A 26,694-nucleotide genomic window follows, 5' to 3' on the forward strand; every position below is an offset into this window, starting at 1 on the left:
AGAGCTACAGAGAGTTTCAGAGAATGTCAGAAAGTTTCAGAGAGTGTCAGAGAGTTTCAGAGAGTGTCACAGAGTGTCAGAGTGATTCAGAGAGATTCAGAGAGTGTCAGAGATTGTCAGAGAGTGTCAGACAGTTTCAGAGAGTTTCAGAGAGTGTCAGAGAGTTTCAGAGAGAGTCAGTGAGTGTCAGAGAGTGTCAAAGAGTGTCACAGAGTTTCAGAGAGTGTCAGAGAGCGTCAGAGAGTGTCAGAGAGTTTCAGAGAGTTTCAGAGTGTTTCAGAGCCTTCCTGAGAGTGTCAGAGAGTTCCAGAGAGTTTCTGAGAGTTTCTGAGTGTGTCGGAGTGTGTCTGAGAGAGTCAGAGAGTATCTGAGAGTGTCACAGAGTGTCAGAGAGTGTCAGAGATTTTCAGAGAGTTTCAGGGATGTTCAGAGAGTGTCAGAGAGTGTCAGAAAGTTTCAGAGAGACTCAGAGAGTGTCAGTGAGTTTCAGAGAGTTTCAGAGAGTTTCAGAGAGTGTCAGAGAGTGTCAGAGGGTTTCAAAGAGTGTCAAAGAGTTTCAGAGAGTGTCAGAGAGTGTCAGAGAATTTCTGAGAGTGTCAGAGTGTTTCAGAGACTTTCTGACAGTTTCTGAGTGTGCCGGAGAGTGTCAGAGAGTGTCAGAGTGTTTCAGAGAGGGTCACAGAATTTCAGAGAGTGTCAGAGATTTTCAGAGAGTTTCAGAGATCTTCAGAGAGTGTCAGTGAGTGCCACAGAGTGTCAGTGAGTGTCAGAGCGTTTCAGAGATTGTCAGACAGTGTCAGATAGTGTCAGTGATTGTCAGAGAGTACCAGAGAGTGTCTGCGAGATTCAGAGAGAGTCATCGAGTGTCAGAGATTTACAGAGAGTTTCAGAGATCTTCAGAGAGTGTCAGAGAGTGCCAGAAAGTTTCAGATAGTGTCACAGAGTGTCGGAGAGTTTCAGAGAGATTCAGAGATTGTCCGAGAGATTCAGAAAGTGTCAGATAGTGTCAGAGAGTTTCAGAAAGTGTCAGAGAGTGTCTGAGAGTGTCAGAGAGTGTCTGAGAGTATCAGAGAGTGTCTGAGGGTTTCAGAGAGTGTCAAAGAGTTTCAGAGAGTTTCTGAGAGTGTCAGTGAGTGCCAGAGAGTTTCTGAGAGTTTCTGAGTGTGTCGAGTGTGTCTGCGGGAGTCAGAGAGTATCTGAGAGTGTCACAGAGTGTCAGAGTGTGTCAGAGATTTTCAGAGAGTTTCAGAGATGTTCAGAGAGTGTCAGAGAGTGTCAGAAAGTTTCAGAGAGTGTCAGAGAGTGTCAGGGAGTTTCAGAGAGTTACAGAGTGTCACAGAGTGTCAGAGAGATTCAGAGAGTGTCACAGAGTGTCACAGAGTGTCACAGAGTGTCACAGAGTTGCAGAGTGTGTCATAGAGTGTCCGAGAGTTTCAGAAAGTGTCAGATACTGTCAGAGAGTTTCAGAAAGTGTCAGAGAGTGTCAGAGACTGTCTGAGAATGTCAGTGAGTTTCAGAGATCTTCAGAGAGTGTCAGAGAGTGCGAGAAAGTTTCAGAGAGTGTCACAGAGTGTTGGAGAGTTTCAGAGAGATTCAGAGAGTGTCCGAGAGATTCAGAAAGTGTCAGATAGTGTCAGAGAGTTTCAGAGATCTTCAGAGAGTGTCTGAGAGTGTCTGAGAGTGCCAGAGATTGTCAGAGAGTTTCAGAGAGTGTCAGAGAGTGTCAGAGAGTGTCAGAGAGTTTCAGAGAGTTTCAGATAATGTCAGAGAGTTTCAGAGAGTTTCAGAGAGTGTCAGAGAGTGTCAGAGAGTGTCAGAGACTTTCACAGCGTTTCTGAGTGTTTCTGAGAGATTCAGAGAGTTTCAGAAAGTTTCAGAGAGCTACAGAGAGTTTCAGAGAATGTCAGAAAGTTTCAGAGAGTGTCAGAGAGTTTCAGAGAGTGTCACAGAGTGTCAGAGTGATTCAGAGAGATTCAGAGAGTGTCAGAGATTGTCAGAGAGTGTCAGACAGTTTCAGAGAGTTTCAGAGAGTGTCAGAGAGTTTCAGAGAGAGTCAGTGAGTGTCAGAGAGTGTCAAAGAGTGTCACAGAGTTTCAGAGAGTGTCAGAGAGCGTCAGAGAGTGTCAGAGAGTTTCAGAGAGTTTCAGAGTGTTTCAGAGCCTTCCTGAGAGTGTCAGAGAGTTCCAGAGAGTTTCTGAGAGTTTCTGAGTGTGTCGGAGTGTGTCTGAGAGAGTCAGAGAGTATCTGAGAGTGTCACAGAGTGTCAGAGAGTGTCAGAGATTTTCAGAGAGTTTCAGGGATGTTCAGAGAGTGTCAGAGAGTGTCAGAAAGTTTCAGAGAGACTCAGAGAGTGTCAGTGAGTTTCAGAGAGTTTCAGAGAGTTTCAGAGAGTGTCACAGAGTGTCAGAGCTTTTCAGAGAGATTCAGAGAGGGTCAGAGAGTGTCACAGAGTGTCATAGAGTTGCAGAGTGTGTCAGAGAGTTTCCGAGATTTTCAGAAAAAATCAGATAGTGTCAGAGAGTTTCAGAAAGTGTCAGAGATCTTCAGAGAGTGTCAGAGAGTGCCAGAAAGTTTCAGAGAGTGTCACAGAGTGTCGGAGAGTTTCAGAGAGATTCAGAGAGTGTCCGAGAGATTCAGAAATAGTCAGATAGTGTCAGAGAGTTTCAGAAATTGTCACAGAGTGTCAGAGAGTGTCTGAGAGTGTCAGAGACTGTCAGAGAGTTTCAGAGAGTGTCAGAGAGTGTCAGAGACTTTCAGAGAGCGTCAGAGAGTGTCAGAGAGTTTCAGACAGTTTCAGAGAGTGTCAGAGAGTGTCAGAGAGTTTCAGAGAGTCTCAGATAGTGTCAGAGAGTGTCTGAGAGTGTCTGAGAGTTTCAGAGAGTGTCAGAGATTGTCAGAGAGTTTCAGAGAGCTTCTGAGAGTTTCTGAGAGTGTCAGAGAGTTACAAACAGTTTCAGAGAGTTTCAGAGAATGTCAGAGAGTTTCAGAGTGTTTCAGAGAGTTTCACAGAGTTTCAGAGAGTGTCAGAGATTTTCAGAGAGTTTCAGAGATCTTCAGAGAGTTTCAGAGAGTGCGAGAAAGTTTCAGAGAGTGTCACAGAGTGTCGGAGAGTTTCAGAGAGATTCAGAGAGTGTCCGAGAGATTCAGAAAGTGTCAGATAGTGTCAGAGAGTTTCAGAGATCTTCAGAGAGTGTCTGAGAGTGTCTGAGAGTGCCAGAGATCATCAGAGAGTTTCAGAGAGTGTCAGAGAGTGTCAGAGAGTTTCAGAGAGTTTCAGAGAGTGTCAGAGAGTTTCAGAGAGTCTCAGAGAGTGCCAGAGAGTCTCAGAGAGTTTCAGGGAGTTTCTGAGTGTTTCTGAGAGAGTCATAGAGTTTCAGAGAGTTTCAGAGAGCTTCAGAGAGTTTCAGAGAGTGTCAGAAAGTTTCAGAGATTGTCAGAGAGTTTCAGAGAGTGTCACAGAGTGTCAGAGTGATTCAGAGAGATACAGAGAGTGTCAGAGATTGTCAGAGAGTGTCAGACAGTTTCAGAGAGTGTCAGAGAGTTTCAGAGAGAGTCAGTGAGTGTCAGTGAGTGTCAGAGGGTGTCAAAGAGTGTCACAGAGTTTCAGAGAGTGTCAGAGAGCGTCAGAGAGTGTCAGAGAGTTTCAGAGAGTGTCAGAGTGTTTCAGAGCCTTCTTGAGAGTGTCAGAGAGTTCCAGAGAGTTTCTGAGAGTTTCTGAGTGTGTCGGAGTGTGTCTGAGAGAGTCAGAGAGTATCTGAGAGTGTCACAGAGTGTCAGAGAGTGTCAGAGATTTTCAGAGAGTTTCAGAGATGTTCAGAGAGTGTCAGAGAGTGTCAGAAAGTTTCAGAGAGACTCAGAGAGTGTCAGTGAGTTTCAGAGACTTTCAGAGAGTGTCACAGAGTGTCAGAGCTTTTCAGAGAGATTCAGAGAGAGTCAGAGAGTGACACAGATTGTCATAGAGTTGCAGAGTGTGTCAGAGAGTGTCCGAGAGTTTCAGAAAAAATCAGATAGTGTCAGAGAGTTTTAGAAAGTGTCAGAGATCTTCAGAGAGTGTCAGAGAGTGCCAGAAAGTTTGAGAGAGTGTCACAGAGTGTCGGAGAGTTTCAGAGAGATTCAGAGAGTGTCCGAGAGATTCAGAAAAAGTCAGATAGTGTCAGAGAGTTTCAGAAAGTGTCACAGAGTGTCAGAGAGTGTCTGAGAGTGTCAGAGACTGTCAGAGAGTTTCAGAGAGTGTCAGAGAGTGTCAGAGACTTTCAGAGAGTGTCAGAGAGTTTCAGAGAGTCTCAGATAGTGTCAGAGAGTGTCCGAGAGTGTCTGAGAGTGTCTGAGAGTTTCAGAGAGTGTCAGAGATTGTCAGAGAGTTTCAGAGAGCTTCTGAGAGTTTCTGAGAGTGTCAGAGAGTTACAAACAGTTTCAGAGAGTTTCAGAGAATGTCAGAGAGTTTCAGAGTGTTTCAGAGAGTTTCACAGAGTTTCAGAGAGTGTCAGAGATTTTCAGAGAGCGCCAGAGATCTTCAGAGAGTGTCAGAGAGTGCGAGAAAGTTTCAGAGAGTGTGACAGAGTTTCGGAGAGTTTCAGAGAGATTCAGAGAGTGTCCGAGAGATTCAGAAAGTGTCAGATAGTGTCAGAGAGTTTCAGAGATCTTCAGAGAGTGTCTGAGAGTGTCTGAGAGTGCCAGAGATTGTCAGAGAGTTTCAGAGAGTGTCAGAGAGTGTCAGAGAGTGTCAGAGAGTTTCAGAGAGTTACAGATAGTGTCAGAGAGTTTCAGATAGTGTCAGAGAGTTTCAGAAAGTGTCAGAGAGTGTCAGAGAGTGTCTGAGAATGTCAGAGAGTGTCAGATTGTTTCAGAGAGTTTCACAGAGTTTCAGAGAGTGTCAGAGATTTTCAGAGAGTTTCAGAGATCTTCAGAGAGTGTCAGAGAGTGCGAGAAAGTTTCAGAGGGTGTGACAGAGTGTCGGAGAGTTTCAGAGAGATTCAGAGAGTGTCCGAGAGATTCAGAAAGTGTCAGATAGTGTCAGAGAGTTTCAGAGATCTTCAGAGAGTGTCAGAGAGTGTCAGAGAGTTTCAGAGAGTTTCAGAGAGTGTCAGAGAGGGTCAGAGAGTTTCAGAGAGTTTCAGAGAGCTTCAGAGAGTTTCAGAGAGTGTCAGAAAGTTTCAGAGAGTGTCAGAGAGTTTCAGAGAGTGTCACAGAGTGTCAGAGTGATTCAGAGAGATTCAGAGATTGTCAGAGATTGCCAGAGATTGTCAGACAGTTTCAGAGAGTTTCAGAGAGTGTCAGAGAGTTTCAGAGACAGTCAGTGAGTGTCAGAGAGTGTCAAAGTGTGTCACAGAGTTTCAGAGAGTGTCAGAGAGCGTCAGAGAGTGTCAGAGAGTTTCAGAGAGTGTCAGAGAGTTTCAGAGACTTTCTGAGAGTGTCAGAGAGTTCCAGAGGGTTTCTGAGAGTTTCTGAGTGTGTCGGAGTGTGTCTGAGAGAGTCAGAGAGTATCTGAGAGTGTCACAGAGTGTCAGAGAGTGTCAGAGATTTTCAGAGAGTTTCAGAGATGTTCAGAGAGTGTCAGAGAGTGTCAGAAAGTTTCAGAGAGTGTCAGAGAGTGTCAGAGAGTTTCAGAGAGTTTCAGAGAGTGTCACAGAGTGTCAGAGCTTTTCAGAGAGATTCAGAGAGTGTCACAGAGTGTCACAGAGTGTCATAGAGTTGCAGAGTGTGTCAGAGAGTTTCCGAGTGTTTCAGAAAGAGTCAGGTAGTGTCAGAGAGTTTCAGAAAGTGTCAGAGAGTGTCAGAGAGTGTCTGAGAGAGTAAGAGAGTGTCAGAGTCTTTCAGAGAGTGTCGCAGAGTTTCAGAGAGTGTCAGAGATTTTCAGAGAGTGCCAGGGATCTTCAGAGAGTGTCAGAGAGTGCCAGAAAGTTTCAGAGAGTGTCACAGAGTGTCGGAGAGTTTCAGAGAGATTCAGAGAGTGTCTGAGAGATTCAGAAAGTGTCAGATATAGTCAGAGAGTTTCAGAAAGTGTCACAGAGTGTCAGAGAGTTTCTGAGAGTTTCAGAGAGTGTCAGAGAGCGTCAGAGAGTGTCAGAGAGTTTCAGAGAGTGTCAGAGTGTTTCAGAGGGTTTCTGAGAGTTTCTGAGAATTTCAGAGAGTGTCAGAGAGTTTCAGAGAGTCTCAGATAGTGTCAGAGAGTGTCAGAGAGTGTCTGAGAGTGTCTGAGAGTTTCAGAGAGTTTCAGAGAGTTTCAGTGAGCTTCTGAGAGTTTCTGAGAGTGTCAGAGAGTTACAAAGAGTTTCAGAGAGTTTCAGAGAGTGTCAGAAAGTTTCAGAGATTGTCCGAGAGTTTCAGAGAGCTTCAGAGGGTGTCACAGAGTGTCAGAGCGTTTCAGAAAGCTTCAGAGAGTGTCTGAGAGTGTCAAAGAGTGTCAAAGAGTTTCAGAGAGTGTCAGAGAGTGTCAGAGAGTGTCAGAGGGTTTCAGAGAGTGTCAGAGAGTTTCAGAGAATTTCTGAGAGTGTCAGAGAGTGCCTGAGAGTTTCTGACAGTTTCTGAGTGTGCCGGAGAGTGTCAGAGATTGTCAGAGTGTTTCAGAGAGTGTCACAGAGTTTCAGAGAGTGTCAGAGATTTTCAGAGAGTTTCAGAGAGTGTCACAGAGTGTCATAGAGTTGCAGAGTGTGTCAGAGAGTGTCCGAGTGTTTCAGAAAGAGTCAGGTAGTGTCAGAGAGTTTCAGAAAGTGTCAGAGAGTGTCAGAGAGTGTCTGAGAGAGTAAGAGAGTGTCAGAGTCTTTCAGAGAGTGTCGCAGAGTTTCAGAGAGTGTCAGAGATTTTCAGAGAGTGCCAGGGATCTTCAGAGAGTGTCAGAGAGTGCCAGAAAGTTTCAGAGAGTGTCACAGAGTGTCGGAGAGTTTCAGAGAGATTCAGAGAGTGTCTGAGAGATTCAGAAAGTGTCAGATATAGTCAGAGAGTTTCAGAAAGTGTCACAGAGTGTCAGAGAGTGTCTGAGAGTGTCTGAGAATGTCAGAGAGTGTCAGAGTGTTTCAGAGAGTTTCGCAGAGTTTCAGAGAGTGTCAGAGATTTTCAGAGAGTTTCGGAGATCTTCAGAGAGTGTCAGAGAGTGCGAGAAAGTTTCAGATAGTGTGACAGAGTGTCGGAGAGTTTCAGAGAGTGTCCGAGAGATTCAGAAAGTGTCAGATAGTGTCAGAGAGTTTCAGAGAGTGTCAGAGAGTGTCAGAGAGTGTCAGAGAGTTTCAGAGAGTTTCAGAGAGTGTCAGAGAGTGTCAGAGAGTTTCAGAGAGTTTCAGAGAGCTTCAGAGAGTTTCAGAGAGTGTCAGAAAGTTTCAGAGAGTGTCAGAGAGTTTCAGAGAGTGTCACAGAGTGTCAGAGTGATTCAGAGAGAATCAGAGATTGTCAGAGATTGCCAGAGATTGTCAGACAGTTTCAGAGAGTTTCAGAGAATGTCAGAGAGTTTCAGAGACAGTCAGTGAGTGTCAGAGAGTGTCAAAGTGTGTCACAGAGTTTCAGAGAGTGTCAGAGAGCGTCAGAGAGTGTCAGAGAGTTTCAGAGAGTGTCAGAGTGTTTCAGAGGGTTTCTGAGAGTTTCTGAGAATTTCAGAGAGTGTCAGAGAGTTTCAGAGAGTCTCAGATAGTGTCAGAGAGTGTCAGAGAGTGTCTGAGAGTGTCTGAGAGTTTCAGAGAGTTTCAGAGAGTTTCAGTGAGCTTCTGAGAGTTTCTGAGAGTGTCAGAGAGTTACAAAGAGTTTCAGAGAGTTTCAGAGAGTGTCAGAAAGTTTCAGAGATTGTCCGAGAGTTTCAGAGAGCTTCAGAGGGTGTCACAGAGTGTCAGAGGGTTTCAGAGAGTGTCAGAGAGTTTCAGAGAATTTCTGAGAGTGTCAGAGAGTGCCTGAGAGTTTCTGACAGTTTCTGAGTGTGCCGGAGAGTGTCAGAGATTGTCAGAGTGTTTCAGAGAGTGTCACAGAGTTTCAGAGAGTGTCAGAGATTTTCAGAGAGTTTCAGAGATCTTCAGAGAGTGTCAGTGAGTGCCACAGAGTGTCAGTGAGTGTCAGAGAGTTTCAGAGAGTGTCAGAGATTTTCAGAGAGTTTCAGAGATCTTCAGAGAGTGTCAGAGAGTGCCAGAAAGTTTCAGAGAGTGTCACAGAGTGCCGGAGAGTGTCAGAGAGATTCAGAGAGTGTCCGAGAGATTCAGAAAGTGTCAGATAGTGTCAGAGAGTTTCAGAAAGTGTCAGAGAGTGTCTGAGAGTGTCAGAGAGTTTCAGAGAGTTTCAGAGAGTGTCAGAGCTTTTCAGAGAGATTCAGAGAGTGTCACAGAGTGTCATAGAGTTGCAGAGTGTGTCAGAGAGTGTCCGAGTGTTTCAGAAAGAGTCAGGTAGTGTCAGAGAGTTTCAGAAAGTGTCAGAGAGTGTCAGAGAGTGTCTGAGAGAGTAAGAGAGTGTCAGAGTCTTTCAGAGAGTGTCGCAGAGTTTCAGAGAGTGTCAGAGATTTTCAGAGAGTGCCAGGGATCTTCAGAGAGTGTCAGAGAGTGCCAGAAAGTTTCAGAGAGTGTCACAGAGTGTCGGAGAGTTTCAGAGAGATTCAGAGAGTGTCTGAGAGATTCAGAAAGTGTCAGATATAGTCAGAGAGTTTCAGAAAGTGTCACAGAGTGTCAGAGAGTGTCTGAGAGTGTCTGAGAATGTCAGAGAGTGTCAGAGTGTTTCAGAGAGTTTCGCAGAGTTTCAGAGAGTGTCAGAGATTTTCAGAGAGTTTCGGAGATCTTCAGAGAGTGTCAGAGAGTGCGAGAAAGTTTCAGATAGTGTGACAGAGTGTCGGAGAGTTTCAGAGAGTGTCCGAGAGATTCAGAAAGTGTCAGATAGTGTCAGAGAGTTTCAGAGAGTGTCAGAGAGTGTCAGAGAGTGTCAGAGAGTTTCAGAGAGTTTCAGAGAGTTTCAGAGAGTGTCAGAGAGTTTCAGAGAGTTTCAGAGAGCTTCAGAGAGTTTCAGAGAGTGTCAGAAAGTTTCAGAGAGTGTCAGAGAGTTTCAGAGAGTGTCACAGAGTGTCAGAGTGATTCAGAGAGAATCAGAGATTGTCAGAGATTGCCAGAGATTGTCAGACAGTTTCAGAGAGTTTCAGAGAATGTCAGAGAGTTTCAGAGACAGTCAGTGAGTGTCAGAGAGTGTCAAAGTGTGTCACAGAGTTTCAGAGAGTGTCAGAGAGCGTCAGAGAGTGTCAGAGAGTTTCAGAGAGTGTCAGAGTGTTTCAGAGGGTTTCTGAGAGTTTCTGAGAATTTCAGAGAGTGTCAGAGAGTTTCAGAGAGTCTCAGATAGTGTCAGAGAGTGTCAGAGAGTGTCTGAGAGTGTCTGAGAGTTTCAGAGAGTTTCAGAGAGTTTCAGTGAGCTTCTGAGAGTTTCTGAGAGTGTCAGAGAGTTACAAAGAGTTTCAGAGAGTTTCAGAGAGTGTCAGAAAGTTTCAGAGATTGTCCGAGAGTTTCAGAGAGCTTCAGAGGGTGTCACAGAGTGTCAGAGCGTTTCAGAAAGCTTCAGAGAGTGTCTGAGAGTGTCAAAGAGTGTCAAAGAGTTTCAGAGAGTGTCAGAGAGTGTCAGAGAGTGTCAGAGGGTTTCAGAGAGTGTCAGAGAGTTTCAGAGAATTTCTGAGAGTGTCAGAGAGTGCCTGAGAGTTTCTGACAGTTTCTGAGTGTGCCGGAGAGTGTCAGAGATTGTCAGAGTGTTTCAGAGAGTGTCACAGAGTTTCAGAGAGTGTCAGAGATATTCAGAGAGTTTCAGAGAGTGTCACAGAGTGTCATAGAGTTGCAGAGTGTGTCAGAGAGTGTCCGAGTGTTTCAGAAAGAGTCAGGTAGTGTCAGAGAGTTTCAGAAAGTGTCAGAGAGTGTCAGAGAGTGTCTGAGAGAGTAAGAGAGTGTCCGAGTCTTTCAGAGAGTGTCGCAGAGTTTCAGAGAGTGTCAGAGATTTTCAGAGAGTGCCAGGGATCTTCAGAGAGTGTCAGAGAGTGCCAGAAAGTTTCAGAGAGTGTCACAGAGTGTCGGAGAGTTTCAGAGAGATTCAGAGAGTGTCTGAGAGATTCAGAAAGTGTCAGATATAGTCAGAGAGTTTCAGAAAGTGTCACAGAGTGTCAGAGAGTGTCTGAGAGTGTCTGAGAATGTCAGAGAGTGTCAGAGTGTTTCAGAGAGTTTCGCAGAGTTTCAGAGAGTGTCAGAGATTTTCAGAGAGTTTCGGAGATCTTCAGAGAGTGTCAGAGAGTGCGAGAAGGTTTCAGATAGTGTGACAGAGTGTCGGAGAGTTTCAGAGAGTGTCCGAGAGATTCAGAAAGTGTCAGATAGTGTCAGAGAGTTTCAGAGAGTGTCAGAGAGTGTCAGAGAGTGTCAGAGAGTTTCAGAGAGTTTCAGAGAGTGTCAGAGAGTGTCAGAGAGTTTCAGAGAGTTTCAGAGAGCTTCAGAGAGTTTCAGAGAGTGTCAGAAAGTTTCAGAGAGTGTCAGAGAGTTTCAGAGAGTGTCACAGAGTGTCAGAGTGATTCAGAGAGAATCAGAGATTGTCAGAGATTGCCAGAGATTGTCAGACAGTTTCAGAGAGTTTCAGAGAATGTCAGAGAGTTTCAGAGACAGTCAGTGAGTGTCAGAGAGTGTCAAAGTGTGTCACAGAGTTTCAGAGAGTGTCAGAGAGCGTCAGAGAGTGTCAGAGAGTTTCAGAGAGTGTCAGAGTGTTTCAGAGGGTTTCTGAGAGTTTCTGAGAATTTCAGAGAGTGTCAGAGAGTTTCAGAGAGTCTCAGATAGTGTCAGAGAGTGTCAGAGAGTGTCTGAGAGTGTCTGAGAGTTTCAGAGAGTTTCAGAGAGTTTCAGTGAGCTTCTGAGAGTTTCTGAGAGTGTCAGAGAGTTACAAAGAGTTTCAGAGAGTTTCAGAGAGTGTCAGAAAGTTTCAGAGATTGTCCGAGAGTTTCAGAGAGCTTCAGAGGGTGTCACAGAGTGTCAGAGGGTTTCAGAGAGTGTCAGAGAGTTTCAGAGAATTTCTGAGAGTGTCAGAGAGTGCCTGAGAGTTTCTGACAGTTTCTGAGTGTGCCGGAGAGTGTCAGAGATTGTCAGAGTGTTTCAGAGAGTGTCACAGAGTTTCAGAGAGTGTCAGAGATTTTCAGAGAGTTTCAGAGATCTTCAGAGAGTGTCAGTGAGTGCCACAGAGTGTCAGTGAGTGTCAGAGAGTTTCAGAGAGTGTCAGAGATTTTCAGAGAGTTTCAGAGATCTTCAGAGAGTGTCAGAGAGTGCCAGAAAGTTTCAGAGAGTGTCACAGAGTGCCGGAGAGTTTCAGAGAGTGTCCGAGAGATTCAGAAAGTGTCAGATAGTGTCAGAGAGTTTCAGAGAGTGTCAGAGAGTGTCAGAGAGTGTCAGAGAGTTTCAGAGAGTTTCAGAGAGTGTCAGAGAGTGTCAGAGAGTTTCAGAGAGTTTCAGAGAGCTTCAGAGAGTTTCAGAGAGTGTCAGAAAGTTTCAGAGAGTGTCAGAGAGTTTCAGAGAGTGTCACAGAGTGTCAGAGTGATTCAGAGAGAATCAGAGATTGTCAGAGATTGCCAGAGATTGTCAGACAGTTTCAGAGAGTTTCAGAGAATGTCAGAGAGTTTCAGAGACAGTCAGTGAGTGTCAGAGAGTGTCAAAGTGTGTCACAGAGTTTCAGAGAGTGTCAGAGAGCGTCAGAGAGTGTCAGAGAGTTTCAGAGAGTGTCAGAGTGTTTCAGAGGGTTTCTGAGAGTTTCTGAGAATTTCAGAGAGTGTCAGAGAGTTTCAGAGAGTCTCAGATAGTGTCAGAGAGTGTCAGAGAGTGTCTGAGAGTGTCTGAGAGTTTCAGAGAGTTTCAGAGAGTTTCAGTGAGCTTCTGAGAGTTTCTGAGAGTGTCAGAGAGTTACAAAGAGTTTCAGAGAGTTTCAGAGAGTGTCAGAAAGTTTCAGAGATTGTCCGAGAGTTTCAGAGAGCTTCAGAGGGTGTCACAGAGTGTCAGAGGGTTTCAGAGAGTGTCAGAGAGTTTCAGAGAATTTCTGAGAGTGTCAGAGAGTGCCTGAGAGTTTCTGACAGTTTCTGAGTGTGCCGGAGAGTGTCAGAGATTGTCAGAGTGTTTCAGAGAGTGTCACAGAGTTTCAGAGAGTGTCAGAGATTTTCAGAGAGTTTCAGAGATCTTCAGAGAGTGTCAGTGAGTGCCACAGAGTGTCAGTGAGTGTCAGAGAGTTTCAGAGAGTGTCAGAGATTTTCAGAGAGTTTCAGAGATCTTCAGAGAGTGTCAGAGAGTGCCAGAAAGTTTCAGAGAGTGTCACAGAGTGCCGGAGAGTGTCAGAGAGATTCAGAGAGTGTCCGAGAGATTCAGAAAGTGTCAGATAGTGTCAGAGAGTTTCAGAAAGTGTCAGAGAGTGTCTGAGAGTGTCAGAGATTGTCAGAGAGTTTCAGAGAGTGTCAGAGAGTTTCAGAGAGTTTCAGAGAGTGTCAGAGAGCTTCAGACAGTGTCAGGGAATGTCAGAGAGTGTCAGAGAGTTTCAGATGGAGTCAGACAGTGTCTGAGATTGTCAAAGAGTGTCAAAGAGTTTCAGAGAGTGTCAGAGAGTTTCAGAGAGTGTCAGGGAGTGTCAGAGAGTGTCAGAGAGTTTCAGGGAGAGTCAGACAGTGTCACAGAGTGTCAAAGAGTGTCAAAGAGTTTCAGAGAGTGTCAGAGAGTGTCAGAGAGTTTCAGAGAGTTTCTGAGAAAGTCAGAGAGTGCCAGAGAGTTTCTGAGAGTTTCTGAGTGTGTCGAAGTGTTTCTGCGGGAGTCAGAGAGTATCTGAGAGTGTCACAGAGTGTCAGAGAGTGTCAGAGATTTTCAGAGAGTTTCAGAGATGATCAGAGAGTGTCAGAGAGTGTCAGAAAGTTTCAGAGAGTGTCAGAGAGTGTCAGGGAGTTTCAGAGAGTTACAGAGTGTCACAGAGTGTCAGAGAGTTTCAGAGAGATTCAGAGAGTGTCAGAGAGTGTCACAGAGTGACACAGAGTTGCAGAGTGTGTCAGAGAGTGTCCGAGAGTTTCAGAAAGTGTCAGATACTGTCAGAGAGTGTCAGAGTGTTTCAGAGAGTTTCACAGAGTTTCAGAGAGTGTCAGAGATTTTCAGAGAGTTTCAGAGATCTTCAGAGAGTGTCAGAGAGTGCGAGAAAGTTTCAGAGAGTGTGACAGAGTTTCGGAGAGTTTCAGAGAGATTCAGAGAGTGTCCGAGAGATTCAGAAAGTGTCAGATAGTGTCAGAGCGTTTCAGAGATCTTCAGAGAGTGTCTGAGAGTGTCTGAGAGTGCCAGAGATTGTCAGAGAGTTTCAGAGAGTGTCAGAGAGTGTCAGAGAGTGTCAGAGAGTTTCAGAGAGTTTCAGAGAGTGTCAGAGAGTGTCAGAGAGTTTCAGAGAGTTTCAGAGAGCTTCAGAGAGTTTCAGAGTGTGTCAGAAAGTTTCAGAGAGTGTCAGCGAGTTTCAGAGAGTGTCACAGAGTGTCAGAGTGATTCAGAGAGATTCAGAGAGTGTCAGAGATTGTCAGAGAGTTTCAGAGGGTTTCTGAGAGTTTCTGAGTGTGTCGGAGTGTGTCTGAGAGAGTCAGAGAGTATCTGAGAGTGTCACAGAGTGTCTGAGAGTGTCAGAGATTTTCAGAGAGTTTCAGAGATGTTCAGAGAGTGTCAGAGAGTGTCAGAAAGTTTCAGAGAGAGTCAGAGAGTGTGAGAGAGTTTCAGAGAGTTTCAGAGAGTGTCACAGAGTGTCAGAGAGTGTCTGAGAGTGTCTGAGAATGTCAGAGAGTGTCAGAGTGTTTCAGAGAGTTTCACAGAGTTTCAGAGAGTGTCAGAGATTTTCGGAGAGTTTCAGAGATCTTCAGAGAGTGTCAGAGAGTGCGAGAAAGTTTCAGAGAGTGTGACAGAGTGTCGGAGAGTTTCAGAGAGATTCAGAGAGTGTCCGAGAGATTCAGAAAGTGTCAGATATAGTCAGAGAGTTTCAGAAAGTGTCACAGAGTGTCAGAGAGTGTCTGAGAGTGTCAGAGAGTTTCAGAGAGTGTCAGAGAGTTTCAGAGAATTTCAGAGAGTGTCAGAGAGTTTCAGAGAGTCTCAGATAGTGTCAGAGAGTGTCAGAGAGTGTCTGAGAGTGTCTGAGAGTGTCTGAGAGTGTCTGAGAGTGTCTGAGAGTGTCTGAGAGTTTCAGAAAGTTTCAGAGAGTGTCAGAGAGTTTCAGAGAGTGTAACAGAGTGTCAGAGTGATTCAGAGAGATTCAGAGAGTGTCAGAGATTGTCAGAGAGTTTCAGACAGTTTCAGAGTATTTCAGAGAGTGTCAGAGAGTTTCAGAGAAAGTCAGTGAGTGTCAGAGAGTGTCAAAGTGTGTCACAGAGTTTCAGAGAGTGTCAGAGAGCGTCAGATAGTGTCAGAGAGTTTCAGAGAGTGTCAGAGCGTTTCAGAGACTTTCTGAGAGTTTCTGAGTGTGTCGGAGTGTGTCTGAGAGATTCAGAGAGTATCTGAGATTGTCACAGAGTGTCAGAGAGTGTCAGAGATTTTCAGAGAGTTTCAGAGATGTTCAAAGAGTGTCAGAGAGTGTCAGAAAGTTTCAGAGAGAGTCAGAGAGTGTCAGGGACTTTCAGAGAGTTTCAGAGAGTGTCACAGAGTGTCAGAGCTTTTCAGAGAGATTCAGAGAGTGTCAGTGAGTGTCACATAGTGTCATAGAGTTGCAGAGTGTGTCAGAGAGTGTCCGAGAGTTGCAGTAAGAGTCAGATAGCGTCAGAGAGTTTCAGAAAGTGTCAGAGAGTGTCTGAGAGTGTGAGAGAGTGTCAGAGTCTTTCAGAGAGTGTCACAGAGTTTCAGAGAGTGTCAGAGATTTTCAGAGAGTGCCAGAGATCTTCAGAGAGTGTCAGAGAGTGCCAGAAAGCTTCAGAGAGTGTCACAGAGTGTCGGAGAGTTTCAGAGAGTGTCAGAGAGTTTCAGAGAGTGCCAGAGATCTTCAGAGAGTGTCAGAGAGTGCCAGAAAGCTTCAGAGAGTGTCACAGAGTGTCGGAGAGTTTCAGAGAGATTCAGAGAGTTTCCAAGAGATTCAGAAAGTGTCAGATAGTGTCAGAGAGTTTCAGAAAGTGTCAGAGAGTGTCTGAGAGTGTCAGAGAGTGTCAGAGAGTTTCAGAGAGTGACAGAGAGTGTCAGAGAGTGTCAGAGAGTTTCAGAGAGTGTCAGAGAGTTTCAGAGAGTCTCAAATAGTGTCAGAGAGTGTCAGAGAGTGTCTGAGAGTGTCTGAGAGTCTCAGAGAGTGTCAGAGAGCTTCAGAGAGCTTCTGAGAGTTTCTGAGAGTGTCAGAGAGTTACAAAGAGTTTCAGAGAGTGTCAGAAAGTTTCAGAGAGTGTCCGAGAGTTTCAGAGAGTTTCAGAGGGTGTCACAGAGTGTCAGAGAGTTTCTGAAAGCTTCAGAGAGTGTCAGGGAGTGTCAGAGAGTGTCAGAGACTTTCAGAGCGTTTCAGAGAGAGTCAGACAGTGTCTGAGAGTGTCAAAGAGTGTCAAAGACTTTCAGAGAGTGTCAGAGAGTGTCAGAGGGTTTCAGAGAGTGTCAGAGAGTTTTAGAGAATTTCTGAGAGTGTCAGAGAGTGCCTGAGTGTTTCTGACAGTTTCTGAGTGTGCCGGAGAGTGTCAGAGAGTGTCAGAGTGTTTCAGAGAGTGTCACAGAGTTTCAGAGAGTGTCAGAGATTTTCAGAGTGTTTCAGAGATCTTCAGAGAGTGTCAGTGAGTGCCACAGAGTGTCAGTGAGTGTCAGAGAGTTTCAGAGAGTGTCAGAGATTTTCAGAGAGTTACAGAGATCTTCAGAGAGTGTCAGAGAGTGCCAGAAACTTTCAGAGAGTGTCACAGAGTGTCGGAGAGTTTCAGAGAGATTCAGAGAGTGTCCGAGAAATTCAGAAAGTGTCAGATAGCGTCAGAGAGTTTCAGAATGTTTCAGAGAGTGTCAGAGAGTGTCTGAGAGTGTCAGAGATTTTCAGAGAGTTTCAGAGATGTTCAGAGAGTGTCAGAGAGTGTCAGAAAGTTTCAGAGAGAGTCAGAGAGTGTCAGGGACTTTCAGAGAGTTTCAGAGAGTGTCACAGAGTGTCAGAGCTTTTCAGAGAGATTCAGAGAGTGTCAGTGAGTGTCACATAGTGTCATAGAGTTGCAGAGTGTGTCAGAGAGTGTCCGAGAGTTACAGAAAGAGTCAGATCGCGTCAGAGAGTTTCAGAAAGTGTCAGAGAGTGTCTGAGAGTGTGAGAGAGTGTCAGAGTCTTTCAGAGAGTGTCACAGAGTTTCAGAGAGTGTCAGAGATTTTCAGAGAGTGCCAGAGATCTTCAGAGAGTGTCAGAGAGTGCCAGAAAGCTTCAGAGAGTGTCAAAGAGTGTCGGAGAGTTTCAGAGAGATTCAGAGAGTTTCCGAGAGATTCAGAAAGTGTCAGATAGTGTCAGAGAGTTTCAGAACGTGTCACAGATTGTCAGAGAGTGTCTGAGAGTGTCAGAGAGTGTCAGAGAGTTTCAGAGAGTGTCAGAGAGTGTCAGAGAGTGTCAGAGAGTTTCAGAGAGTGTCAGAGAGTTTCAGAGAGTCTCAAATAGTGTCAGAGAGTGTCAGAGAGTGTCTGAGAGTGTCTGAGAGTCTCAGAGAGTGTCAGAGAGTGTAAGAGAGTTTCAAAGAGCTTCTGAGAGTTTCTGAGAGTGTCAGAGAGTTACAAAGAGTTTCAGAGAGTGTCAGAAAGTTTCAGAGAGTGTCCGAGAGTTTCAGAGAGTTTCAGAGGGTGTCACAGAGTGTCAGAGAGTTTCAGAAAGCTTCAGAGAGTGTCAGGGAGTGTCAGAGAGTGTCAGAGACTTTCAGAGCGTTTCAGAGAGAGTCAGACAGTGTCTGAGAGTGTCAAAGAGTGTCAAAGAGTTTCAGAGAGTGTCAGAGAGTGTCAGAGGGTTTCAGAGAGTGTCAGAGAGGTTTAGAGAATTTCTGAGAGTGTCAGAGAGTGCCTGAGAGTTTCTGACAGTTTCTGAGTGTGCCGGAGAGTGTCAGAGAGTGTTTGAAAGTTTCAGAGAGTGTCAGAGAGTGTCAGGGAGTTTCAGAGAGTTACATAGTGTCACAGAGTGTCAGAGAGTTACAGAGAGACTCAGAGAGTGTCAGAGAGTGTCACAGAGTGACACAGAGTTGCAGAGTGTGTCAGAGAGTGTCCGAGAGTTTCAGAAAGTGTCAGATACTGTCAGAGAGTGTCAGAGTGTTTCAGAGAGTTTCACAGAGTTTCAGAGAGTGTCAGAGATTTTCAGAGAGTTTCAGAGATCTTCAGAGAGTGTCAGAGAGTGCGAGAAAGTTTCAGAGAGTGTGACAGAGTTTCGGAGAGTTTCAGAGAGATTCAGAGAGTGTCCGAGAGATTCAGAAAGTGTCAGATAGTGTCAGAGAGTTTCAGAGATCTTCAGAGAGTGTCTGAGAGTGTCTGAGAGTGCCAGAGATTGTCAGAGAGTTTCAGAGAGTGTCAGAGAGTGTCAGAGAGTTTCAGAGAGTTTCAGAGAGTGTCAGAGAGTGTCAGAGAGTTTCAGAGAGTTTCAGAGAGCTTCAGAGAGTTTCAGAGTGTGTCAGAAAGTTTCAGAGAGTGTCAGAGAGTTTCAGAGAGTGTCACAGAGTGTCAGAGTGATTCAGAGAGATTCAGAGAGTGTCAGAGATTGTCAGAGAGTTTCAGACAGTTTCAGAGTGTTTCAGAGAGTGTCAGAGAGTTTCAGAGAAAGTCAGTGAGTGTCAGAGAGTGTCAAAGTGTGTCACAGAGTTTCAGAGAGTGTCAGAGAGCGTCAGATAGTGTCAGAGAGTTTCAGAGAGTGTCAGAGTGTTTCAGAGACTTTCTGAGAGTTTCTGAGTGTGCCGGAGTGTGTCTGAGAGATTCAGAGTGTATCTGAGAGTGTCACAGAGTGCCAGAGAGTGTCAGAGATTTTCAGAGAGTTTCAGAGATGTTCAGAGAGTGTCAGAGAGTGTCAGAAAGTTTCAGAGAGAGTCAGAGAGTGTCAGGGACTTTCAGAGAGTTTCAGAGAGTGTCAGTGAGTGTCACATAGTGTTATAGAGATTCAGAGTGTGTCAGAGAGTGTCCGAGAGTTGCAGAAAGAGTCAGATAGCGTCAGAGAGTTTCAGAAAGTGTCAGAGAGTGTCAGAGAGTGTCTGAGAGTGTGAGAGAGTGTCAGAGTCTTTCAGAGAGTGTCACAGAGTTTCAGAGAGTGTCAGAGATTTTCAGAGAGTGCCAGAGATCTTCAGAGAGTGTCACAGAGTGTCGGAGAGTTTCAGAGAGATTCAGAGAGTTTCCAAGAGATTCAGAAAGTGTCAGATAGAGTCAGAGAGTTTCAGAAAGTGTCAGAGAGTGTCTGAGAGTGTCAGAGAGTGTCAGAGAGTTTCAGAGAGTGACAGAGAGTGTCAGAGAGTGTCAGAGAGTTTCAGAGAGTGTCAGAGAGTTTCAGAGAGTCTCAAATAGTGTCAGAGAGTGTCAGAGAGTGTCTGAGAGTGTCTGAGAGTCTCAGAGAGTGTCAGAGAGTGTCAGAGAGTTTCAGAGAGCTTCTGAGAGTTTCTGAGAGTGTCAGAGAGTTACAAAGAGTTTCAGAGAGTGTCAGAAAGTTTCAGAGAGTGTCCGAGAGTTTCAGAAAGCTTCAGAGAGTGTCAGGGAGTGTCAGAGAGTGTCAGAGACTTTCAGAGCGTTTCAGAGAGAGTCAGACAGTGTCTGAGAGTGTCAAAGAGTGTCAAAGAGTTTCAGAGAGTGTCAGAGAGTGTCAGAGGGTTTCAGAGAGTGTCAGAGAGTTTTAGAGAATTTCTGAGAGTGTCAGAGAGTGCCTGAGAGTTTCTGACAGTTTCTGAGTGTGCCGGAGAGTGTCAGAGAGTGTCAGAGTGTTTCAGAGAGTGTCACAGAGTTTCAGAGAGTGTCAGAGATTTTCAGAGTGTTTCAGAGATCTTCAGAGAGTGTCAGTGAGTGCCACAGAGTGTCAGTGAGTGTCAGAGAGTTTCAGAGAGTGTCAGAGATTTTCAGAGAGTTTCAGAGATCTTCAGAGAGTGTCAGAGAGTGCCAGAAACTTTCAGAGAGTGTCACAGAGTGTCGGAGAGTTTCAGAGAGATTCAGAGAGTGTCCGAGAGATTCAGAAAGTGTCAGATAGCGTCAGAGAGTTTCAGAATGTTTCAGAGAGTGTCAGAGAGTGTCTGAGAGTGTCAGAGATTGTCAGAGAGTTTCAGAGAGTGTCGGAGATTGTCAGAGAGTTTCAGAGAGTTTCAGAGAGTGTCAGAGAGTGTCAGAGAGCTTCAGACGGTGTCAGGGAGTGTCAGAGAGTGTCACAGAGTGACACAGAGTTGCAGAGTGTGTCAGAGAGTGTCCGAGAGTTTCAGAAAGTGTCAGATACCATCAGAGAGTTTCAGAAAGTGTCAGAGAGTGTCTGAGAATGTCAGAGAGTGTCAGAGTGTATCAGAGAGTTTCACAGAGTTTCAGAGTGTGTCAGAGATTTTCAGAGAGTTTCAGAGATCTTCAGAGAGTGTCAGAGAGTGCGAGAAAGTTTCAGAGAGTGTCACAGAGTGTCGGAGAGTTTCAGAGAGATTCAGATAGTGTCCAAGAGATTCAGAAAGTGTCAGATAGTGTCAGAGAGTTTCAGAAAGTGTCAGAGAGTGTCTGAGAGTGTCAGAGAGTGTCAGAGAGTTTCAGAGAGTGACAGAGAGTGTCAGAGAGTGTCAGAGAGTTTCAGAGAGTGTCAGAGAGTTTCAGAGAGTCTCAAATAGTGTCAGAGAGTGTCAGAGAGTGTCTGAGAGTGTCTGAGTCTCAGAGAGTGTCAGAGAGTGTCAGAGAGTTTCAGAGAGCTTCTGAGAGTTTCTGAGAGTGTCAGAGAGTTACAAAGAGTTTCAGAGAGTGTCAGAAAGTTTCAGAGAGTGTCCGAGAGTTTCAGAGAGTTTCAGAGGGTGTCACAGAGTGTCAGAGAGTTTCCGAAAGCTTCAGAGAGTGTCAGGGAGTGTCAGAGAGTGTCAGAGACTTTCAGAGCGTTTCAGAGAGAGTCAGACAGTGTCTGAGAGTGTCAAAGAGTGTCAAAGAGTTTCAGAGAGTGTCAGAGAGTGTCAGAGGGTTTCAGAGAGTTTCAGAGAGTTTCAGAGAGTGTCACAGAGTTTCAGAGAGTGTCAGAGATTTTCAGAGTGTTTCAGAGATCTTCAGAGAGTGTCAGTGAGTGCCACAGAGTGTCAGTGAGTGTCAGAGAGTTTCAGAGAGTGTCAGAGATTTTCAGAGAGTTTCAGAGATCTTCAGAGAGTGTCAGAGAGTGCCAGAAACTTTCAGAGAGTGTCACAGAGTGTCGGAGAGTTTCAGAGAGATTCAGAGAGTGTCCGAGAGATTCAGAAAGTGTCAGATAGCGTCAGAGAGTTTCAGAATGTTTCAGAGAGAGTCAGAGAGTGTCTGAGAGTGTCAGAGATTGTCAGAGAGTTTCAGAGAGTGTCGGAGAGTGTCAGAGAGTTTCAGAGAGTTTCAGAGAGTGTCAGAGAGTGTCAGAGAGCTTCAGACGGTGTCAGGGAGTGTCAGAGAGTGTCACAGAGTGACACAGAGTTGCAGAGTGTGTCAGAGAGTGTCCGAGAGTTTCAGAAAGTGTCAGATACCATCAGAGAGTTTCAGAAAGTGTCAGAGAGTGTCAGAGAGTGTCTGAGAATGTCAGAGAGTGTCAGAGTGTATCAGAGAGTTTCACAGAGTTTCAGAGTGTGTCAGAGATTTTCAGAGAGTTTCAGAGATCTTCAGAGAGTGTCAGAGAGTGCGAGAAAGTTTCAGAGAGTGTCACAGAGTGTCGGAGAGTTTCAGAGAGATTCAGATAGTGTCCAAGAGATTCAGAAAGTGGCAGATAGTGTCAGAGACTTTCAGAAAGTGTCAGAGAGTGTCAGAGAGTGTCTGAGAGTGTCAGTGATTGTCAGAGAGTTTCAGACAGTGTCAGAGAGTTTCAGAGAGCTTCAGAGAGTTTCAGAGAGTGTCAGAAAGTTTCAGAGTGTGTCAGAGAGTTTCAGAGTGTGTCACAGAGTGTCAGAGTGATTCAGAGAGATTCAGAGAGTGTCAGAGAGTTTCAGAGAGTGTCAGAGAGTGTCAGAGAGCTTCAGACAGTGTCAGGGAGTGTCAGAGAGTGTCAGAGAGTTTCAGAGAGAGGCAGACATTGTCACAGAGTGTCAAAGAGTGTCAAAGAGTTTCAGAGAGTGTCAGAGAGTGTCAGAGAGTTTCAGAGAGTGGCAAAGAGTTTCAGAGAGTTTCTGAGAGTGTCAGAGAGTGTCAGAGAGTTTCAGAGAGTGGCAAAGAGTTTCAGAGAGTTTCTGAGAGTGTCAGAGAGTGCCAGAGAGTTTCTGAGAGTTTCTGAGTGTTTCGAAGTGTGTCTGCGGGAGTCAGAGAGTATCTGAGAGTGTCACAGAGTGTCAGAGAGTGTCAGAGATTTTCAGAGAGTTTCAGAGATGTTCAGAGAATGTCAGAGAGTGTCAGAAAATTTCAGAGAGTGTCAGAGAGTGTCAGGGAGTTTCAGAGAGTTACAGAGTGTCACAGAGTGTCAGAGAGTTTCAGAAAGATTCAGAGAGTGTCAGAGAGTGTCAGAGAGTGTCACAGAGTGACACAGAGTTGCAGAGTGTGTCAGAGAGTGTCCGAGAGTTTCAGAAAGTGTTAGATACCATCAGAGAGTTTCAGAAAGTGTCAGAGAGTGTCAGAGAGTGTCTGAGAATGTCAGAGAGTGTCAGAGTGTATCAGAGAGTTTCACAGCGTTTCAGAGAGTGTCAGAGATTTTCAGAGAGTTTCAGAGATCTTCAGAGAGTGTCAGAGAGTGCGAGAAAGTTTCAGAGAGTGTAACAGAGTGTCGGAGAGTTTCAGAGAGATTCAGATAGTGTCCGAGAGATTCAGAAAGTGTCATATAGTGTCAGAGAGTTTCAGAAAGTGTCAGAGAGTGTCAGAGAGTGTCTGAGAGTGTCAGAGATTGTCAGAGAGTTTCAGACAGTGTCAGAGAGTTTCAGAGAGCTTCAGAGAGTTTCAGAGAGTGTCAGAAAGTTTCAGAGTGTGTCAGAGAGTTTCAGAGTGTGTCACAGAGTGTCAGAGTGATTCAGAGAGATTCAGAGAGTGTCAGAGATTGTCAGAGAGTGTCAGACAGTTTCAGAGAGTTTCACAGAGTGTCACAGAGTGTCAGGGAGCGTCAGAGAGTGTCAGAGAGTTTCAGAGAGTGTCAGAGAGTTTCAGAGACTTTCTGAGAGTGTCAGAGAGGTCCAGAGAGTTTCTGAGAGTTTCTGAGTGTGTTGGAGTGTGTCTGAGAGAGTCAGAGAGTATCTGAGAGTGTCACAGAGTGTCAGAGAGTGTCAGAGATTTTCAGAGAACTTCAGAGATGTTTTTTTTTAGAATTAGAATTAGATATTAGAATTAGAATATTACTGCGCAGTACAGGCCCTTCGGCCCTCGATGTTACGCCGATCATCTGACCTACACTATTCCATTTACATCCATATGTCTATCCAATGACCACTTAAATGCCCTTAAAGTTGGCGAGTCTACTACTGTTGCAGGCAGGGCGTTCCACGCCCCTACTACTCTCTGCGTAAAGAAACTACCTCTGACATCTGTCCTATATCTTTCACCCCTCAACTTAAAGCTATGTCCCCTCGTGTTTGCCATCCTCATCCGAGGAAAAAGACTCTCACTATCCACCCTATCTAACCCTCTGATTATCTTGTATGTCTCTATTAAGTCACCTCTCCTCCTCCTTCTCTCTAACGAAAACAACCCCAAGTCCCTCAGCCTTTCCTCGTAAGACCTTCCTTCCATACCAGGCAACATCCTAGTAAATCTCCTCTGCACCCTTTCCAAAGCTTCGACATCCTTCCTATAATGCGGTGACCAGAACTGCACGCAATACTCCAGGTGCGGCCTCACCAGAGTTTTGTACAGCTGCATCATGACCCCGTGGCTCTGAAACTCGATCCCCCTACTAATAAAGGCTAACACACCATATGCCTTCTTAACAGCCCTATTAACCTGGGTAGCAACTTTCAGGGATTTATGTACCTGGATACCAAGATCTCTCTGCTCATCTACACTACCAAGAATCTTCCCATTAGCCCAGTACTCTGCATTGCTGTTACTCCTTCCAAAGTGAATCACCTCACACTTCTCCGCATTAAACTCCATTTGCCATCTCTCAGCCCAGCTCTGCAGCCTATCTATGTCCCTCTGTACCCTACAACACCCTTCGACACTATCCACAACTCCACCGACCTTCGTGTCATCCGCAAATTTACTAACCCACCCTTCTACACCCTCATCCAGGTCGTTTATAAAAATGACAAACAGCAGTGGCCCCAAAACAGAACCTTGCGGTACACCACTAGTAACTAAACTCCAGGATGAACATTTGCCATCAACCACCACCCTCTGTCTTCTTTCAGCTAGCCAATTTCTGATCCAAAGCTCTAAATCACCTTCAACCCCATACTTGCGTATTTTCTGCAATAGCCTACCGTGGGGAACCTTATCAAACGCCTTACTGAAATCCATATACACCACATCCACGGCTTTACCCTCATCCACCTGTTTGGTCACCTTCTCGAAAAACTCAATAAGGTTTGTGAGGCACGACCTACCTTTCACAAAACCGTGCTGACTATCGCAAATGAACTTATTCTTTTCAAGATGATTATAAATCCTGTCTCTTATAACCTTTTCCAACATTTTACCCACAACCGAAGTAAGGCTCACAGGTCTATAATTACCAGGGCTGTCTCTACTCCCCTTCTTGAACAAGGGGACAACATTTGCTATCCTCCAGTCCTCCGGCACTACTCCTGTCGACAATGACGACTTAAAGATCAACAACAACGGCTCTGCAATCTCCTCCCTGGCTTCCCAGAGAATCCTAGGATAAATCCCATCTGGCCCAGGGGACTTATCTATTTTCACTCTTTCCAAAATTGCTAACACCTCCTCCTTGTGAATCTCAATCCCATCTAGCCTAGTAGGCTGTATCTCAGTAATCTCCTCGGCAACATTTTCTTTCTCTACTGTAAATACTGACGAAAAATATTCATTTAACGCTTCCCCTATCTCCTCCGATTCCGCACACAACTTCCCACTACTATCCTTGATTGGCCCTGTTCTAACTCTTATCATTCGTTTATTCCTGATATACCTATAGAAAGCCTTAGGGTTTTCTTTGATCCTATCCGCCAATGACTTCTCGTGTCCTCTTCTTGCTCTTCTTAGCCCTCCCTTTAGATCCTTCCTGGCTAGCTTGTAACTCTCAAGCGCCCTAACTGAGCCTTCACGTCTCATCCTAACATAAGCCGCCCTCTTCCTCTTGACAAGCGCTTCAACTTCTTGAGTAAACCACGGCTCCCTTGCTCGACAACTTCCTCCCTGCCTGACAGATACATACTTATCAAGGACACGCATTAGCTGCTCCTTGAATAAGCTCCACATTTCGTTTGTGCCCATCCCCTGCAGTTTCCTTCCCCATCCTACACATCCTAAATCTTGCCTAATCGCGTCATAATTTCCTTTCCCCCAGCTATAATTCTTGCCCTGCGGTATATACCTGTCCCTGCCCATCGCTAAGGTAAACCTAACCGAATTGTGATCACTATCGCCAAAGTGCTCACCTACATCTAAATCAAACACCTGGCCGGGTTCATTACCCAGTACCAAATCCAATGTGGCATCGCCCCTGGTTGGCCTGTCCACATACTGTGTCAGAAAACCCTCCTGCACACACTGGACAAAAACAGACCCATCTAAAGTACTCGAACTATAGTATTTCCAGTCAATATTTGGAAAGTTAAAGTCCCCCATAACCACTACCCTGTTACTCTCGCTCCTGTCGAGAATCATCTTCGCTATCCTTTCCTCTACATCTCTGGAACTATTCGGAGGTCTATAGAAAACTCCCAACAGGGTGACCTCTCCTCTCCTGTTTCTAACCTCGGCCCAGACTACCTCAGTAGACGAGTCCTCAAACGTCCTTTCTGCCGCTGTAATACTTTCCTTGATTAACAATGCCACACCCCCCCCCCCCTCTTTTACCCTCTTCTCTGTTCTTTCTGAAACATCTAAATCCCGGAACCTGCAACATCCATTCCTGCCCCTGCTCTACCCATGTCTCCGAAATGGCCACAACATCAGGATCCCAGGTACCAACCCATGCTGCAAGCTCACCCACCTTATTCCGGATGCTCCTGGCGTTGAAGTAGACACACTTTAAACCAAGTTCTTGCTTGCCAGTGCCCTCTTGTGTCCCTGTAACCTTATCCCCTACCTCACTACTCTCAACAGCCTGTACACTGGCACTGCAATTTAGGTTCCCATTCCCCTGCTGATTTAGTTTAAACCCCCCCGAAGAGCACTAACAAATCTCCCCCCCAGGATATTGGTACCCCTCTGGTTCAGGTGAAGACCATCCTGTTTGTAGAGGTCCCACCTACCCGAGAAAGAGCCCCAATTATCCAGGAAACCAAAACCCTCCCTCCTACACCATCCCTGCAGCCACGTGTTCAACTCCTCTCTCTCCTTATTCCTCTCTTCGCTAGCACGTGGCACAGGCAACAACCCAGAGATAACAACTCTGGTTGTTCTCGCTCTAAGCTTCCACCCTAGCTCCCTGAATTTCTGCCTTAAATCCCCATCTCTCTTCCTACCTATGTCGTTGGTGCCTATGTGGACCACGACTTGGGGGTGCTCCCCCTCCCCCTTAAGGATCCCAAAAACACGATCGGAGACATCACGTACCCTGGCACCTGGGAGGCAACACACCAACCGTGAGTCTCTCTCGTTCCCACAGAACCTTCTATCTGTTCCCCTAACTATGGAGTCCCCAATGACTAATGCTCTGCTCCTCTTCCCTTTTCCCTTCTGAGCAACAGGGACAGACTCTGTGCCAGAGACCTGCACCCCATTGCTTACCCCTGGTAAGTCGTCCCCCCCAACAGTATCCAAAACGGTATACCTGTTGTTGAGGGAAACGGCCACAGGGGATCCCTGCACTGCCTGCTGGTTCCCTTTCCTTCCCCTGACGGTAACCCATCTACCTACTTCTTTTACCTGAGGTGTGACTGCCTCCCTATAACTCCTGTCAATAGAGTGTCAGAGAGTGTCAGAGAGTTTCAGAGAGTGTCAGAAAGTTTCAGAGAGAGTCAGAGAGTGTCAGGGAGTTTCAGAGAGTTTCAGAGAGTGTTAGAGAGTGTCACAGAGTGTCATAGAGTTGCAGAGTGTGTCAGAGAGTGTCCGAGAGTTTCAGAAAGAGTCAGATAGTGTCAGACAGTTTCAGAAAGTGTCAGAGAGTGGCAGAGAGTGTCTGAGAGTGTCAGAGAGTGCCAGTGATATTCAGAGAGTGTCAGAGAGTGCCAGAACGTTTCAGAGAGTGTCACAGAGTGTCGGAGAGTTTCAGAGAGATTCAGAGAGTGTCCGAGAGATTCAGAAAGTGTCAGATAGTGTCAGAGAGTTTCAGAAAGTGTCACAGAGTGTCAGAGAGTGTCTGAGAGTGTCAGAGAGTTTCAGAGAGTTTCAGAGGGTGTCAGAGAGTGTCAGAGAGTTTCAGAGAATTTCAGAGAGTGTCAGAGTGTTACAGAGAGTGCACAGAGTTTCAGAGAGTGTCAGAGATTTTCAGAGAGTTTCAGAGATCTTCAGAGAGTGTCAGTGAGTGCCACAGAGTGTCAGTGAGTGTCAGAGAGTTTCTGAGAGTGTCAGAGATTTTCAGAGAGTTTCAGAGATCTTCAGAGAGTGTCAGAGAGTGCCAGAAAGTTTCAGAGAGTGT

Source organism: Heterodontus francisci, chromosome 23 (genome assembly GCF_036365525.1).
Source record: "Heterodontus francisci isolate sHetFra1 chromosome 23, sHetFra1.hap1, whole genome shotgun sequence".
Classification (NCBI taxonomy): domain Eukaryota; kingdom Metazoa; phylum Chordata; class Chondrichthyes; order Heterodontiformes; family Heterodontidae; genus Heterodontus; species Heterodontus francisci.